We start from the raw sequence: 15,000 nt of genomic DNA, 5'->3' as shown, positions 1-15,000 counted from the left end.
AGATACTTCTCCTGGCTCATGAGTGCCCACTGTCCATCTCTCCCTGATTCTGCCACATAACCTAAAATTGAACATAGTGGTAGTACTTCTACATTGAAATCAGAAAGTATTATGATTGGGGCTTCCCCCACCACCCTGAGAGTCAATTATTGCACATTTACCAGTTGACAACACTGTGTCCAACTATTGGTTTCACTGTCTCAAACTCAGCAACCATCACCAAGTCCAAAAAAAGTTAGAACTAAGTTGAATGTTTGAAAATTTAATATTATTGTTGAAATGAATTTTCTTAGCAATAATATTTGTCCTTTTTGAAATCATAAGCAGAATAATTATGTGTGCATATATACACATATGAATCATTATATGTACATGTGTATACATGTGTGTATCCATACATATATAATATGTACATGTGTGTATGTGTGTACATGCATTATGTGTGTGCACACATGCATACATATACACACACATGAAGCACAATGGAGATGCTTTGGTTGAACTGTGACCTCAGGTAGGAGACTGGGAAGGGACATGAGCATGAAGCTTCCCATGTCAGGCCCCTCGAAGAAACAGCAGACTCTCTGGGTCACAGTTTGAGAAATGTGGACCTGCTAATTGTTTTAATTACTTTCATTGAAGTATAATTTGCATACCAAAAAAACCCTCCATTTTTTAAGTTTTTTTTAATTTTGAAATAATTTTAGACTTACAGAAAAGCTGCAAAAATAAGAACAAATTCCTATTCAGCCTGACTAACCCTGTTGTTAACATCTTATATAACCATAGTACATTTGTGAAAACCAGGAAGTTAACATTGGTACAATACTAACAACTAATCAGCAGAACTTAATCAAACTTCACCAGTTTTCTCATTAATCTCCTTTCCTAATTCAACCAGGATCTCATTTTGCATTTAGTTGTATGTCTCTTTAATCACTTCCAATCCATGACAGGCTCTTGGTCTTTTTCATAAAATTCAGTTTCAAAGCACAGGTCAATTAGATCTGTGTGCTGTTTCTGATGGTTTGGGTGACATTATTCGTGTCCAAAAGAAATATCGCAATGACATTGTACTCTTTTTTGGTATGGCATGTCAGAAGGATGTGATGTTTTTTGACTGGTGATATCAACCTTCGTCACTTACCATAATGCTTTTGAGATCCACCCACATCATGATATGTATGTGTTGTATTTACAGAGTTCATTCCTTTTTATTGCCAAGTTGAGTCCCACTGTACAGATTTACCCCTGTTTACTTATCATTCATCTGTTAACAGACATCTGGGTTATTTTCATATAAAGCTAATTTGAACATTCAGATACAAAAGTTAGTGTCTATAGATGTTTTCATTTCACTTGGGTAAATACCTGAGGGTGATATCTAAGTGTATGTTAAGTTTTGTAAGTAACTGCCAATATTTTTCCAACATTGCTGTAGCTTTTTGCACCCCACCTAGCAATGCATGAGAATTCCAGTTGCTCCACATTCTTACCAGCCCTTGATATCATTAGCCTTTTTTTAAATTTTATTTTATGTAATTTTTACATCATTTTTCATTTTTGCACAATGTATGCATTTTCATTTTGGTTATATTCCCCATATAATTCCCACCCCCCTTATTTTGACCCTAATCCCTCCTCTCCTCCCCCCGGCCCAGTAGTGTATCTCTGGTCTACAGTTGTTTGTTGATTTTTATTTTTTTCTTTATTATAATTAGTCTTTTTCCCAGTCCTTTATTTAGGTTTTCTAAATTCCTGCTATGAGTGAGACCATCCAGTGTTTTTCTTTCCTCTCTGGCTTATTTCACTAAGCATGATCCCCTCCAGCTCCATCCATGTTGCTGCAAATTGCATGAGTTTACAACCTAAATGCCCAAAAATAGATGACTGGATCAAGAAGATATGGTACATATACACAATGGAATATTATTCAGCAATCAAAAAAGACAATCTTATTAACCTTTTTAACACCAACCATTCCAGTGAGTATGTAGAGGTTTCTAATTAGATTAGGACCTTTGACTAATAATGTTGAACATCTTTCCATGAGATTCTTTTTCATTCATTATCTTCTTTGATAAAGTGTCTGTTCAAATATTTTGTCCATTTGTAATTAGGTTGTTTTGGGTTTTTTTTCAGTTGTATACTTTATATGGTTGAATACAAATATTTCTTAAGATACTTATTTTGCAACTATTTTTACCAGCCTGTGGCCTTCTTTTCATTTTCAAAGTGTTTTCTGAAGTGTAAACTTTTGTCTTGCTTTGTTTTCTATGTCAATGTGGTCCATTCTATCAATCATTTTACTTTTTCTTTATTTTCCTTTTTAAAAAGTATTCTATCTAATAAATCTTGTGTAACCCAAGGTTGCACAAAGATTTTCTCCTGTATATCATCTTGAATAAGTGTTAAGTAGCAAAGGCTCTTAGCAGTTTTTCTTTCAGTTTCTCTACTTATTTCCTTAACTCTAAATTTAGAAACAAATTCTCTTAGTTAACTACACTAAAAACCTTAATTTGGCCAATGAAGAATGTTTGTAACAATCATGGCAGATTTTTTTTTATTATTATTATCCGAAAGCTTATGTGTTGGCTTCAGTAGGGCATCTGATGCTTAATTTCTCTGTTCTCCAAAACAAACCCTGAGACCAAGGACTTGGGTAAAGATAGTAGTATATAGGTAAATTTAACAACTGCCTCTTCTGTCAAGAAAAAAAGGTTGGTTCTGTCTTGTAGCATGTGCCAATTTCTACAGTGTAAAATGCCCACACCAAAACCTATCCTGTACCACCAATATTTTATCAGTGGACTTGGAAAATTCCTGAAAAGTTGTAATTGGTCCTTATGAGCTGACAGAAGCCTGCTCTGGCACACCAGGTGCAGGAAGTTTATTTGAGGTAATACCAGGAAGCAAAAATCAGGAAGTAGGAAAGCAAGTCAGTAAAAAGAGGCACACCAACAAAGGGGGCATTAAAGAACTGGTCAGCCTTATAAACTACCAGGGCTCTCTCTGGATTTCCTCTGAAGACTTTTGGGGGAACGGTGTAGACCATGAATCAAAATTATCTCAGTCAGGACTGAGAAGCCTAGTTGCTGAATACTCTGACTGCTGCCTATTCCTGTTTCTCTTTTGTTGATGATTGGCTCTCAGTTGCTAAAACCTGGGCTTTTTCAGACTGTTCTGTGGATGGACTCAGGAAAGTTCTCTGACATCAGGGACTTCCTCAGCAGAAAAGCTGCTCAGGGACTTCCTCAGCAGAGAAGAGAGCCACAGTGAGGTGGGAAGTTGTCCTGACTAGGAAGCTGCCTGTGTCTCTCAAAGTATCTGTTGTTAAAAGTAGGCCAAGGGACACAAACAGCATCTTCTCCCAGGGCCACATGCTTTCCTCAAACATTGGATTCCCACCTACCAACTGTTGTGCAACCATCCCAGGCTGGGCAGGTTCATGGTTGATTCGGGCAAAGGGAAAAAGAATTTTGGGGCTTAGGTATATCTACATGCCTTTAATCTAAAGCAGGGGACCGGATACACATGCAGACCAGCAGTCAGCAGCAACTGAGCCTCCTAGCCCCCACGATCTCTGTGATCTCCTGCTTCTGTGTCCACTAGATTATACTTCCTTTATTGGCTCATACCTGTAAATTTAGAATCCCTTCCTGACAAGACCCAGCAACACTGGCATTCCCTATAGGAGCCACTGTATTAGTTCATTCTTCTTCTGTTCAATTAATATGTTGTGTTTAAAAAGGGAAAGAGGAAATTGCTTCTTAGTGAGTTCTTAGAAAGATAGCTAATATAGCTCTAAGTAATAGAATCCAATCAAATAATTTCCTCATCCAGGCCACTTAATTGGAATTATATATGGGGTGAGGAGAGGTTGTCTTACAAACCAGTAGTTGAGTTATATTGAAATATTTTCTTATCTCCAGATTTTCTCACTAGTGTTAACGTCTTGAGTTTGAGGAACCATCTTCATTCCTGAGCTAATTCTGCTGACCTTTTGTAAGGGGCAGGACAGGGCACAAGGCAGGTTTTCTGATCCCATGCAGACCGGGTAAAGGAGGAGTCAGAGTCCTCAGTAGTTTTGCAGGTTTTTTATTTGGGGTTCACCAGGCATATGGCAGGCAGGGGTGCTGGCTGGGGGGCTGGGAGGCTGGCAGGCCTCCCAGCCCCCAGCAAGTCCTCACTCTATCTGGGCTCTCTAGCGTTCGTTCTGCTGCTTCTCGGCTTCGGCTTCGGCTGCGGCGGCTGCTGCTGCTGGTGCTGGTGCTGCCGGCGTCCCCCCGTGACGCCGCCCTTAAAAGCACAGTCTTAGCTCAGCTGAATCCCATCTACCTATGCCCACACCCTATTCCAGGTGCCCACCATCAGGCATGCATTCAGGACAAGGATCCATCATCTATCCTGATGGCGGAAGGGCAGAAAAGCCTGATATTTTCTTTACCCTACAGTCCACCCCCTCAGGGTTTTCTGCCATACAGTCTATACATATATACACAATTTTCTAAGCAAACAAACAATGCAGCCATGGCCCACAAAAGCAAATACATCAAATAACAAAATACAACATAACAAAATACAACAGAACACAAATAAGTCCAGGCAGGGCACCAACCAAGTGCAAAAGACAATTATTGGTACCAGCAGATGAGCCACCAAATCTGCTGCCGAAGGCACTGCTCATACGAGGGAGGGGAAATCACACACGGCATCTGCTATAACACACCAGGAGCCGTCAGGCTTCCTGGCCTTCTCTGGCTGTAGTCTCGGCTACAAGGCACACACAGCATCCACCCCCAGGATGCACTAGCTCTGGGATTGGCAATTTTATTCTGTTGGGGGTAATCGCCAACCCTCAGGGTTTCTGTCTGCAGTCGCTCCAACACTCGGCCTTCATGGCCACCCATGCGACTCACAGACCCCTGCACTCAAGCCAACCCACTGCACAAGCACATGGGTCGGGGATCCAAACTCTGCATTCGGCTTGGGCTCCACCCCAAGCCACATTCCCCACCCATCCCCCAAGGACAGGTTCCTCAGCTCCTCACCCTCGCTCAAGAATGAGCAGGGCATCACCCACAGGTGATTTTACGAGACTCACAGTTCTTCAGCATACCCAGGCTGCTTAACAGCCGCTCAGGGCTTCTCAACTTATCATCAGTACCAGCTTTTGCTTTCTCAGTTGGCTTTTCTCCTCCACCTGGCCACTGGGCATACACAGGCTGCTTTTGGCCATCTAGGCCCACTGGCCACCCCCAGATTCTCAAAAAATGAACATAACCTGCTAAGGTCCTCCGCCTTCTGGCAGGATTGTCAGTCCAAAATCATCAGTTCATCAGTCTATCAGTCCATTGGCCTCTCCCTGCTTCAGCAATGGCCTGCTGCCTCAGGGGTCATTGGCTGGTCCTTTCCGGTGTCGTTGGCTGGTCCTATCCGGTGTCGTTGGCTGGTCCTTTCCGGTGTCGTTGGCTGGTCCTTTCGGGCGTCTCCTTCACGCCAGGTCTCATCCTGTAGCTCGTGGACGTATCCATCTTCTATACCGCCATGGTGCCTCCAGCGTCGTCACAGGCAAAGTCTGTTCTCCTTAGTCCCTCCAGGTCTTCGGAGGGCTCCAATACCCGTCTGCATGGATCCTGCCGACTACGCCAATTGTAAGGGGCAGGACAGGGCACAAGGCAGGTTTTCTGATCCCATGCAGACCGGGTAAAGGAGGAGTCAGAGTCCTCAGTAGTTTTGCAGGTTTTTTATTTGGGGTTCACCAGGCATATGGCAGGCAGGGGTGCTGGCTGGGGGGCTGGGAGGCTGGCAGGCCTCCCAGCCCCCAGCAAGTCCTCACTCTATCTGGGCTCTCTAGCGTTCGTTCTGCTGCTTCTCGGCTTCGGCTTCGGCTGCGGCGGCTGCTGCTGCTGGTGCTGGTGCTGCCGGCGTCCCCCCGTGACGCCGCCCTTAAAAGCACAGTCTTAGCTCAGCTGAATCCCATCTACCTATGCCCACACCCTATTCCAGGTGCCCACCATCAGGCATGCATTCAGGACAAGGATCCATCATCTATCCTGATGGCGGAAGGGCAGAAAAGCCTGATATTTTCTTTACCCTACACCTTTCCTTGCATGAATGTCTGACCTAATGTTTCTGGGGCTATGTAGAGTAGAGAAAATCTTGTGATGGCAAGTAAGATACTTTCTTAAATGCAGAAGTCCAATCTTTCTTGGGGCAAAAAGAAATTGGCTATAACTCTCTCTTCTCTCTGCTGGGGAAACTTCCCATAGATGTGGAACAGATGGGCCTAGATTGAGACCCCATCTGCTTTTCAGTTGTAATTATCATTGGTTCCAGGGTGGGTTAGATTTTATCATTTATTTGGCTGTTCCCACTGACCACTAGGGAAACTTAAATCATGTTTTGTTGGAATGTGAAACCTGGGTTGGGTTTCTTTGGCTGGGCAACATCTTTAGGAGACATGGGAAGGAAAGTGAACCAGGAGCTTTACAAACCAATCCTGTACACCTGCCTCCATATAAGTAAGTGACCCCACAGATGCAGTCCAAGAGAGGAATAAGTCTACTAATATTTTCTAACATTTCTTATTAATGATTCCTTATTGAAATTAGTCCATTTCAATTCAGGTCCCACTTTTCTGCAACTTGATTTAACATAATGACACCACTAATATTATTCAGCATTTATTGAAAGCTTACAACAGTCCAGCTGTTATGCTAAGAAGTTTGTATGTTTTATCTAGCTTCAAAACAAGCATATGATGTAGATATTATTGTTTTTTCCATTTTACAGACAAAGACAACTGAAGCCTTAACGGGGTTAAAACACTCACCTCATTTCACACAGTTGAGATATAGACCCAGACTATCTGATTTCAGCTTTGTAAACACAGTGCATCTCTGCCTCCTCCCAGTTATTAACATAAGGGAGAGCAGGATTCACTAGCTTGCAAATTTCTTCCATTTCTGTTTTGTATGTTGCAGAAGAGAACTGCAGAAAACTTAAGGATACCACTGTTCTCCTTCGTAACCTCAAGGGAACTAATTTCAATTGTACTTCAGTGTGCTTTCCCCTCATGCCTTTAGATGATCTCCTGGATTTTTATTTGCTTCTACTTCCTCAAGAAACTCTGCTTCTCAATTTTCCTGAGCCCTGGGGAAGGTCACTAAAAGCATGATTAAATTTTAGCTCTGCCTTGAAGCCATAGCTCCTAACACTGGTGTCAGCATTTACAAACTGCAACAAGAGGTGCCCCTTCTCATTGTTAGTGACTGTTCCTCCATCAGAAGAGAGGATTTTTAATGGAACAATCTGAGACCCTCTCTGTGTTAAGCCCTGGTTGCTTTCTAAGGTCACCGCAGCTAAACAGCAATGTAGGAAGAACATTCTGAGACCAGAAGGCATTTGTACTCTTGTCCAGGTACAAAGGATGCCTTGGAATATCCCCTAACATCAAATCGGCTGCGATCAGCCAGAGGGAAGGGAGCATATGTGGCCAAATGGCTAACTGTCTAGCAAGAGAGGCTTTGAACCTCCTAGTTAAAAGTCCATAGTAATCATCTGGTAATTATTTTAATGGTTTGTCATTGAAGTATGAAGTTGGAAACACTGTAATATAAAGCTTTGGTCTGGCTTCATCAGCTGCACTAGATCTTAAGCAATAAAATGAAGGTCACAGTTTAAGCCCCACAAGAGCCCATTAGCTTTGTTCATTCACACACGCAGCCCTAGACTGGACCCCACCCCCAGCCATCCAGCTGGTTAGGCCCTTTCTACCTTCTCAAATAGGACACTCCACTGTACCCCTCACTACTAATGGTAACTTATATACACACAGAAAAGCATCCTGCGATACTGGGTTGTCCTGGTAGTAGGACCTGGGAGAGACATGCAGTTAAGCAAATGGTCCTCACCCGGGATTGTTACTGTGGTTCTCAGCAGGGTGACTAAAGTCAAATTGGAGGGTAAACATCTGAGCATTTTCTCAGGATGCCAATCTACCAGGGGTACTAAAACATCAATATAGTAGATGAGAAAGATGGTGCCACTAACTCGAGTATCCACAAGACAACTGAAGACAAATTCATTCCCTCCACCTGAAGCAGTCACCTAAAGTAGAAATCAAAGTATCTGCCTGCTACTTGCTACCACTGGCCTATTTCTCTTACATGTACATTATCCCATAAGCTGAAATTTTAAAATTGAACAGTGCACAGTATTTAGCAACATCAAATAAAATGTGTATCACTAACTAGATGTAAAATATTAATACTTAGAATTCACCAACAAGAAGTTGCCTACTTTAGAAAAGTACAAAAGGAGCTTGAAAGAGAATAACGATTACAGCAATATGGGGGAAGACTTTGCAGAAGATCATCATCAAATCAACTAGGCTGCACCAGTAGAAATGAATTAGTAAGAGGCTTTATTTCTATATACATTTTTTTATTAATAGAAGATTAGTTTCCTCATCCCTCTTCCACTAAATAAATGTTGAATAAATATTTAAAGGACATGGGTTTGAAGAGGCGCCAGGTTGTGAGCCTGCCTGGAGTGCAATGTCTCATGCCTGTTCTGTTTTTGGAAGTCCTACTTGTGCATCCATGACTGGCTTGCAGTTTCACTGATGTTATCTGCCAGACACAGTGCCCACCAGCTCCCAGGACTGTATATGGAGACAGAATAACAAAAAAATGACAGAAAGTTTAGAATGCAAATATCTTGATAACTTCTTCCAGCCTGGTGTCTTTCAAAGACAGATGTACAGTAAGCTTAGCTCTAACTCTAGCATCAAAATTCTACTGTATTATGGTTTTCTTCAGAAAGCTCTGCTCAGGTTACCAATAAAAACTTTGAAGAGTTCCACCATCTTGCAGATAGTTGAGTAATTTTCAGAGTCCCCCAGAAAAGTTAGGATTGGTAGTATTGGCCTCCCCATTGGCTCAGCGGGTTGAGTGCAGTGCTGTGAAGCTGTCCACAGCCTCTGCAGTATGGGTTCAATTCCCGGCCAGCCAGAGAGATACCCACATGGCACGGCAGACCTCTCCTGTCTCGCCCGCTGCTCCCCTCAACAGTGCTTTTGGTTCGTCCATCAGTTCTACTCCCAGCTCTGTCTCTGGTGAATCTTCTTACCCTCCCACGCCTCTGGCCTGTACCCAAGCTCTTGTATAAATAAATAAATCTTTTTAAAAGATTTATTAATTTATTTATGCATCTTTTTTTAAAGATTATTTATGCACACAAGAACTGGGGTACAGGCCAGAGATGCGGGGGGTGAGAGGACTCACCAGAGACAGAATGGGGAACAGAACAGGCAGACTGACTGAAATACACTGCTGAGGGGAGCAGAGGGCAAGACAGGAGAGGACTGCTGCACCATGTGGGTTTCTCTGTGTCCAGCCGGGGATCGAACTCGTGCTTCAGAGGCTGCGGATTGCTTCATAGTGCGGTTCTTAACCCCTTGTGCCACCAGGGAGGCCCAAAATAAATAAATCTTAAAAAAAAAAAAAAATTGGTAGTATTTACAATGCATCCCAAGGGTAGAAATCATTGTCCTCATTTTCTCAAATGAGCCCAAAAAGAAAGAGAAAGTGTTGGTAAGCAAGCCTATTGTTGTCAGTATTTACATGGTGTTGTGGGGACTCCCCCCAGTGTATGTCACTGGGGCTCACTGGAAAAGGGAGAGGGAAGTATCGCTGAGTAAGAGAGGAAAGAAAAAAGTCAAGGAAGAATGAGGTCATGAGAAATATTTACCAGTGGGCAACCTAGACCTTCAGACCACTCATCCTCTCACTGCTGAAAGCAATTTTTATTAGAGCCATGAGCTCTGACTTGGATTGGAGTCATACAATTGGGATTGAAATCCAGTTTCTGTCCTGCACTGTCTCTGAGACTTTGAGCTTGTATTTTCTCTACCTCAGATTTCTTGCCTGAAAACTACATGTCTCGTGGTATAGTTGAGAGATCAAGTTTAAAGTAGTTCTAGGCCTGTGGTCAATATTCAACAAATGTCTGAGGTCTTCATCATTATCACTATTGTCTCTATAGTCATCACATGACAATCATTGTCATCACCACCACTGCCATCATCATCATCATCATCATCATCACATTATTAGATCAGCACCATCACCTTCAGCACCATCACCAACATTATCACTGTCCTTACTGTTACCATATCACAGTCACTATCATCATCACCACCACTATCATCATCATCACCACCACCATCAAAACATTTTCATCATCATTATCCTCATAATGCTCATCTAGTCAACAGTGATTCCTATTCATGAGTCTGCACTTAATGCATCAAGATATCTCAGCATGGTGCACAAGAACTTCCTTAAACTGACCTTTGCCTGTTTCTGCAGCCTCATCTGTCCAGCTTCCTCATTCACAGTCTGCACTTCAACAGTAGTAATACTATGTACTTTTCAGCATAAACCATGTTAACTCATAACACTTTGTTGCTATTCATGCTGTTTTCTTGTCTAGCCAATTCTCTCTGACTTTTTTACTTGACTAATGCTTGATTGTGTTCTCAGATTAATATAAGTATCAACTTTTCCCTTCACCTTACTCTAGAAAACATGGGTTAGGTGTCCTTCCTCTGTGGTCACATAGAATTCAGTTGTGTGTTCAGTTATTATCAATGATCCGCTTACATATTTAGCAGACATCTTCATGTTCCATCAGATTGACCTGCATCCTCTTTACTAGTTCATGTGCCTAGCCCTCAGATTTTGTGTGCTTTTCTTCTTGGACCACGCCCTTGTGATTTTCAGATAACTATCTTGGGCTACTGGAGCCACTTTACCAGGATGCACTGAGAGTAGGGGAGCACCTCGGGATTTACATTCTCTGGAGTGGCCCCAGCCAGTGACTGGCAGGTATGGTAGTAAGAGAGCCTAGCTCTGTTGCAAGGCAGGGTCTGTGGTGCTGTCTACACTACAGAGTTCTGTGAAGGATCAGAGGCTGGAGTGTCATCAGCACCATCTCTTTTCCATGACTTCTTCTCCCTTTTTGTCCAACTCTCCCACTACTTTACTGGCCCTCCATTGCAGATGGATTCTGATCTGAGGGTCTGCTACTGGCCATCTCATTCAAGACCCAGGAGCCCTTTTCTTTGGTTTATTCATATCAGGTAGGGAATTCCCCTCCTCAGTGCTTGGACTGTACTGGGTGAATAACACTGGGGATTTGGAAGTCATATAGCAACAGATTTGCATAATTGCTGACTCTCTTGATAGGGTATGCTTTGTATTCTTTGCAAATCTTAGTTTTATCATCTGTAAATTGGATTCTCTATAGGTTCAACCTCTGTATGTGGGTTATTAGGGAGGCAAAATAAACTAATTTATGCCAATCACTGAGCCCAGGGTCTGGCCCACAGAAGGAGCTTTTTCCTTCCTTTCTCCCCTCTCTCCTTTTCTCCTTCCTTCCTCCCTTCCTGCCAGGCTTAAGGGCACAGCAATGAACAAAACTATCCCAAATTTCTGTCCTGCTGGGCTCTCCAGATGTTTTGGGTATTTTCACTGTCATGGAGCCCAGGTACAGGATACCACAGTGTGGGGCTCTTAAAGTTCAGGTATGGGGTCACATGTTTAACAACTACAGGTATCATGTCTGTCAGAGGAAACTGGAAAGTCATGGAAAAATAATCCCTGTTCAGTTGGGTTTCCACATGTGGCAAGTCCAAGGTTACAGAACTAGGTCCCCATCTGAACCATTTCAATCCATGAAATTGAGCATGATGTTGTGGGACAAACTCTGGTCCAAAAGTCTAAGGATGAGAGTTTTAGAACAGACCATTATGATGGAGTGACTGCAGAGCAGTTATAAAATTGCTCAGGACTTCAGTTTCCAAATCAAATCAAACAAACAGAAAAACTGAGAGCAATTGGATCAGACCGAAGTTCAAAGATCTTACTATTGACGTATTTTATTTGGTTGACTCCGTGCTTTACATTGTTGAATTCAATCATTCATTCAGCAAGTGTTTGTTAGACATGTATTATGTCTCAGCCCTGTTCTAGGCCCTTGGGATACATTAGAGCACAAAATGGGCAGACTTTTGTGGAAACTAACATTCTAAAGGAGACAGACAGTAAAATAAATAGAATAAAAAGTAGGTTATTCGGTGTGGTAGGAGATAATTCATGCAACAAAACAAAGAAAAGGGAGGTATAGAAGAAGCCCCTTGAAAGGTCAGGGTGGGCTTCCAGAGAGTGAGACTTGAACTGAAGGAAGGGAGGGAGGAAGCCTGTGAGGGAGCTGGGGCAGAGGGTCCTGGGGCAGAGCCAACCAGGTTTGATCACATAACAGTTAAGAGATCACTGTGCCTGGAGCAGAGCCTGCAAAAAAGAAAGAAGCCAAAGTCAGAATGGTAACAGAGTACTCATTACTCAAAATTAAGAGATTTTACTTAAAAGTTCTAAGTTGTGAACACAGTAAACATCTATTCTGTGCAGCATAGGCCAGGGCAGAGCACAGGTTGTCCTGTAAGATGGGCCACCACTTCCCAGCCAACCACAGACCCTGCCTCATCCACTTTTCTCACTCCCACACCCAGCAGGTCCCTTGGACTGCTGAGGTCAGGGTGCTTTTGACAACACTAAGGATGCCCAAGCTTGTCACTACCTTACTCTTTGAACCTGTCCTCTTTTTCTCAACCCTATTCTCTATGCCTGTTCTTGTGCAAGCCAAATGAAGACTTCAGCTGGTTAAAACTCTGAAAAGGAAGGAAGCACATATAGAGTAGGGAAATTATTACTGCTGATTCCACAAGTGAGGTTCTGCCTTTTGGAAAGGTGAATGGGAATTCCTTCCCTGATCCCTTCTGGCTCTCCAGAGTTCAGAGCAGCTGTTTCCGTCTGCCCCTTCTGAGACCACCACCGAACAGCCCTGTCCACACACTCACCAGGCTGTAGACACTCTGTTCCCTCCTCTTGCTTCCTGCATTGCTAGGTTCTAGGTGCCACCGCATTGCCTGTTGGTCCTCTTATTCCTGCCTGCACCACCGCAGATAAACCCGTCACAAGATTCTCTTCAGTTAATGCAACTGACAAAATGATCACCAGATGGGACAAAGGAAGAGTCCCCCTAGCTTTGGGAAGACGGTTGCTTTTGAGAGTGGACTATCTTGATTTCTAACTGTATTTCATTCCTTCTGCTGTCTTCCTTAACCCCCTTCCCTTTTGTTTAAATTTGGGCTCTCCCAGATGCAGACCAGAGACAAGGATTGGCATGGTTATTTGGGGGGTGAATAAAAACCTCGGCAGGGGAGTAGGAAGTGAGATAGAAGGGGAGATTGCTAATAGAAGGTGTAAGGTGCAACTTACAATACCATGGGCATGTGAAGCTTAATTTTTCTGGGGAACCCAGGGAGACTGCAAAGGCACCCCGCTCAGGGCAAGGGAACTGGGGTGCTGAAGCTTCAGCCCCCATCAGCCTGCCAAGGACACCTATGCCTCAGCTTTTCTTGACAGCTTTATGTAAGTTTAGATCGAAAGTCCTCAAACAAATTGAGGTGGAATATTACACTTAAAATGCGGTAGAACCCTCTAAATTAATGTCATGGGGGGACCAGGGGTAACCATAGCATCTCCAGTGTTCCTCTTCCATGCAACTTCTAGAATCTTGTTCAGAACCTTGGTCTGGCTGTGAGTCTCAGTCTCTCTCCTCTCTCATCACTAGAGACAATGTTTCTAAGAGAATAAAGTCTGTGGTGAAGTCAGAACCTGCCAATAGGCACCTATGTTAGTGCCTCAAGGCACCATGAGGCTAAAATACCAAGCTTATAATAAGGAAATATTATTTGCAATGAAATAGTTTGGGTGGTTTATTTTTGTTTTGTTTTGTTTTTTGTTGTTGGTTTTTTTGTTTTTTTTTTTTTTTGTAAGTCTAATCATACATGATCACTTGAAAAAGACAGAACAGGAAAAAGGAAGATTTTTTTGGTTATCATTCAAACCATATTCCCTGGGAGATTTACAATTCTCCTCAAGGCCAGAGTTCTATCCATCTTCCCCAGGAATTGCTTCCCCAACACCATCTTCATTGAAATTAAAGATAGAGCAACGTGAGTGCAGATAATGTAGTAAAAAGAAATTGTCTGTGAAAACCGCTGACTACAGATGTCACATAAAACAGCAGGGCTAATATCATGTCGTTCGGATACACTTGCCCTCACAATTCAAAAGCCCTTACGTATCTCGACACTTTAGCTAGAGCCTGTTCACCTCTATTAAGCCATACGCCATGGTGATTTCCTATTACCTTAGATATTTTTCAGTTTAACCACTGTTGCCAAGGGTCTCTGCTTTTATTAGTTCCAATCAACCTTTGAAATCGCCCAATGACATAGTATTTGTCTTTCAAAATCCTCTTCTTCTGTGATGCTTTCTCTGATCTGCTTCATTACCCTTGCCCAGCAAAAGGAACCTTCTGTGCCCCATATCTGCTAAGGAAAACATGGCTGCAAGTACAGAAACCCTGACTAGTGGCAACTGAGACAAACAGGAGGTCCATTTTGTCGCTAGTAAAAGTACAGAGGGAGATAGTTTCTGGAATTAGATCAGTTGGTGAATGGCATCCTCGGAGCTCTGCCATCCTTAGGAGGTTGGCAATGGTTCCTGCCATTGCAGACATCACCTACAAATTCAAGGTATAAATAAAGGGTAACATTAACTGCATCTGCCCCTTACTTTTTGGGCAAAACTGTGTCATATGGCCATGGCTAGTTCCAGGGAGATTAGAACATTGAGGATATTGTCACTAGAAATAGAAAATCAGCTTTCTTGGAAATTGCTCCTCGTTTTACTGTTTTCACTATGGCTCTTTGTTATCACCTTGGCTCTCTGTAACCTAGTGCCATGATAATATGCAGTGCTCAAAGTGACCTCAAAACCTCAGTGATAAATGACAACAAACGTTTGTTTATTTGGCTCATGGGTCTTTAGGATTCAGTTGAACTGGTTTGAAGTTGGCCGGTCT

Source organism: Talpa occidentalis, unplaced genomic scaffold, assembly GCF_014898055.3.
Source record: "Talpa occidentalis isolate TD23 unplaced genomic scaffold, MPIMG_talOcc4v2.1 talOcc4.10, whole genome shotgun sequence".
NCBI lineage: Eukaryota > Metazoa > Chordata > Mammalia > Eulipotyphla > Talpidae > Talpa > Talpa occidentalis.
The sequence above is the reverse complement of the archived record's forward strand: the minus strand, read 5'-3'. Positions refer to the sequence as shown.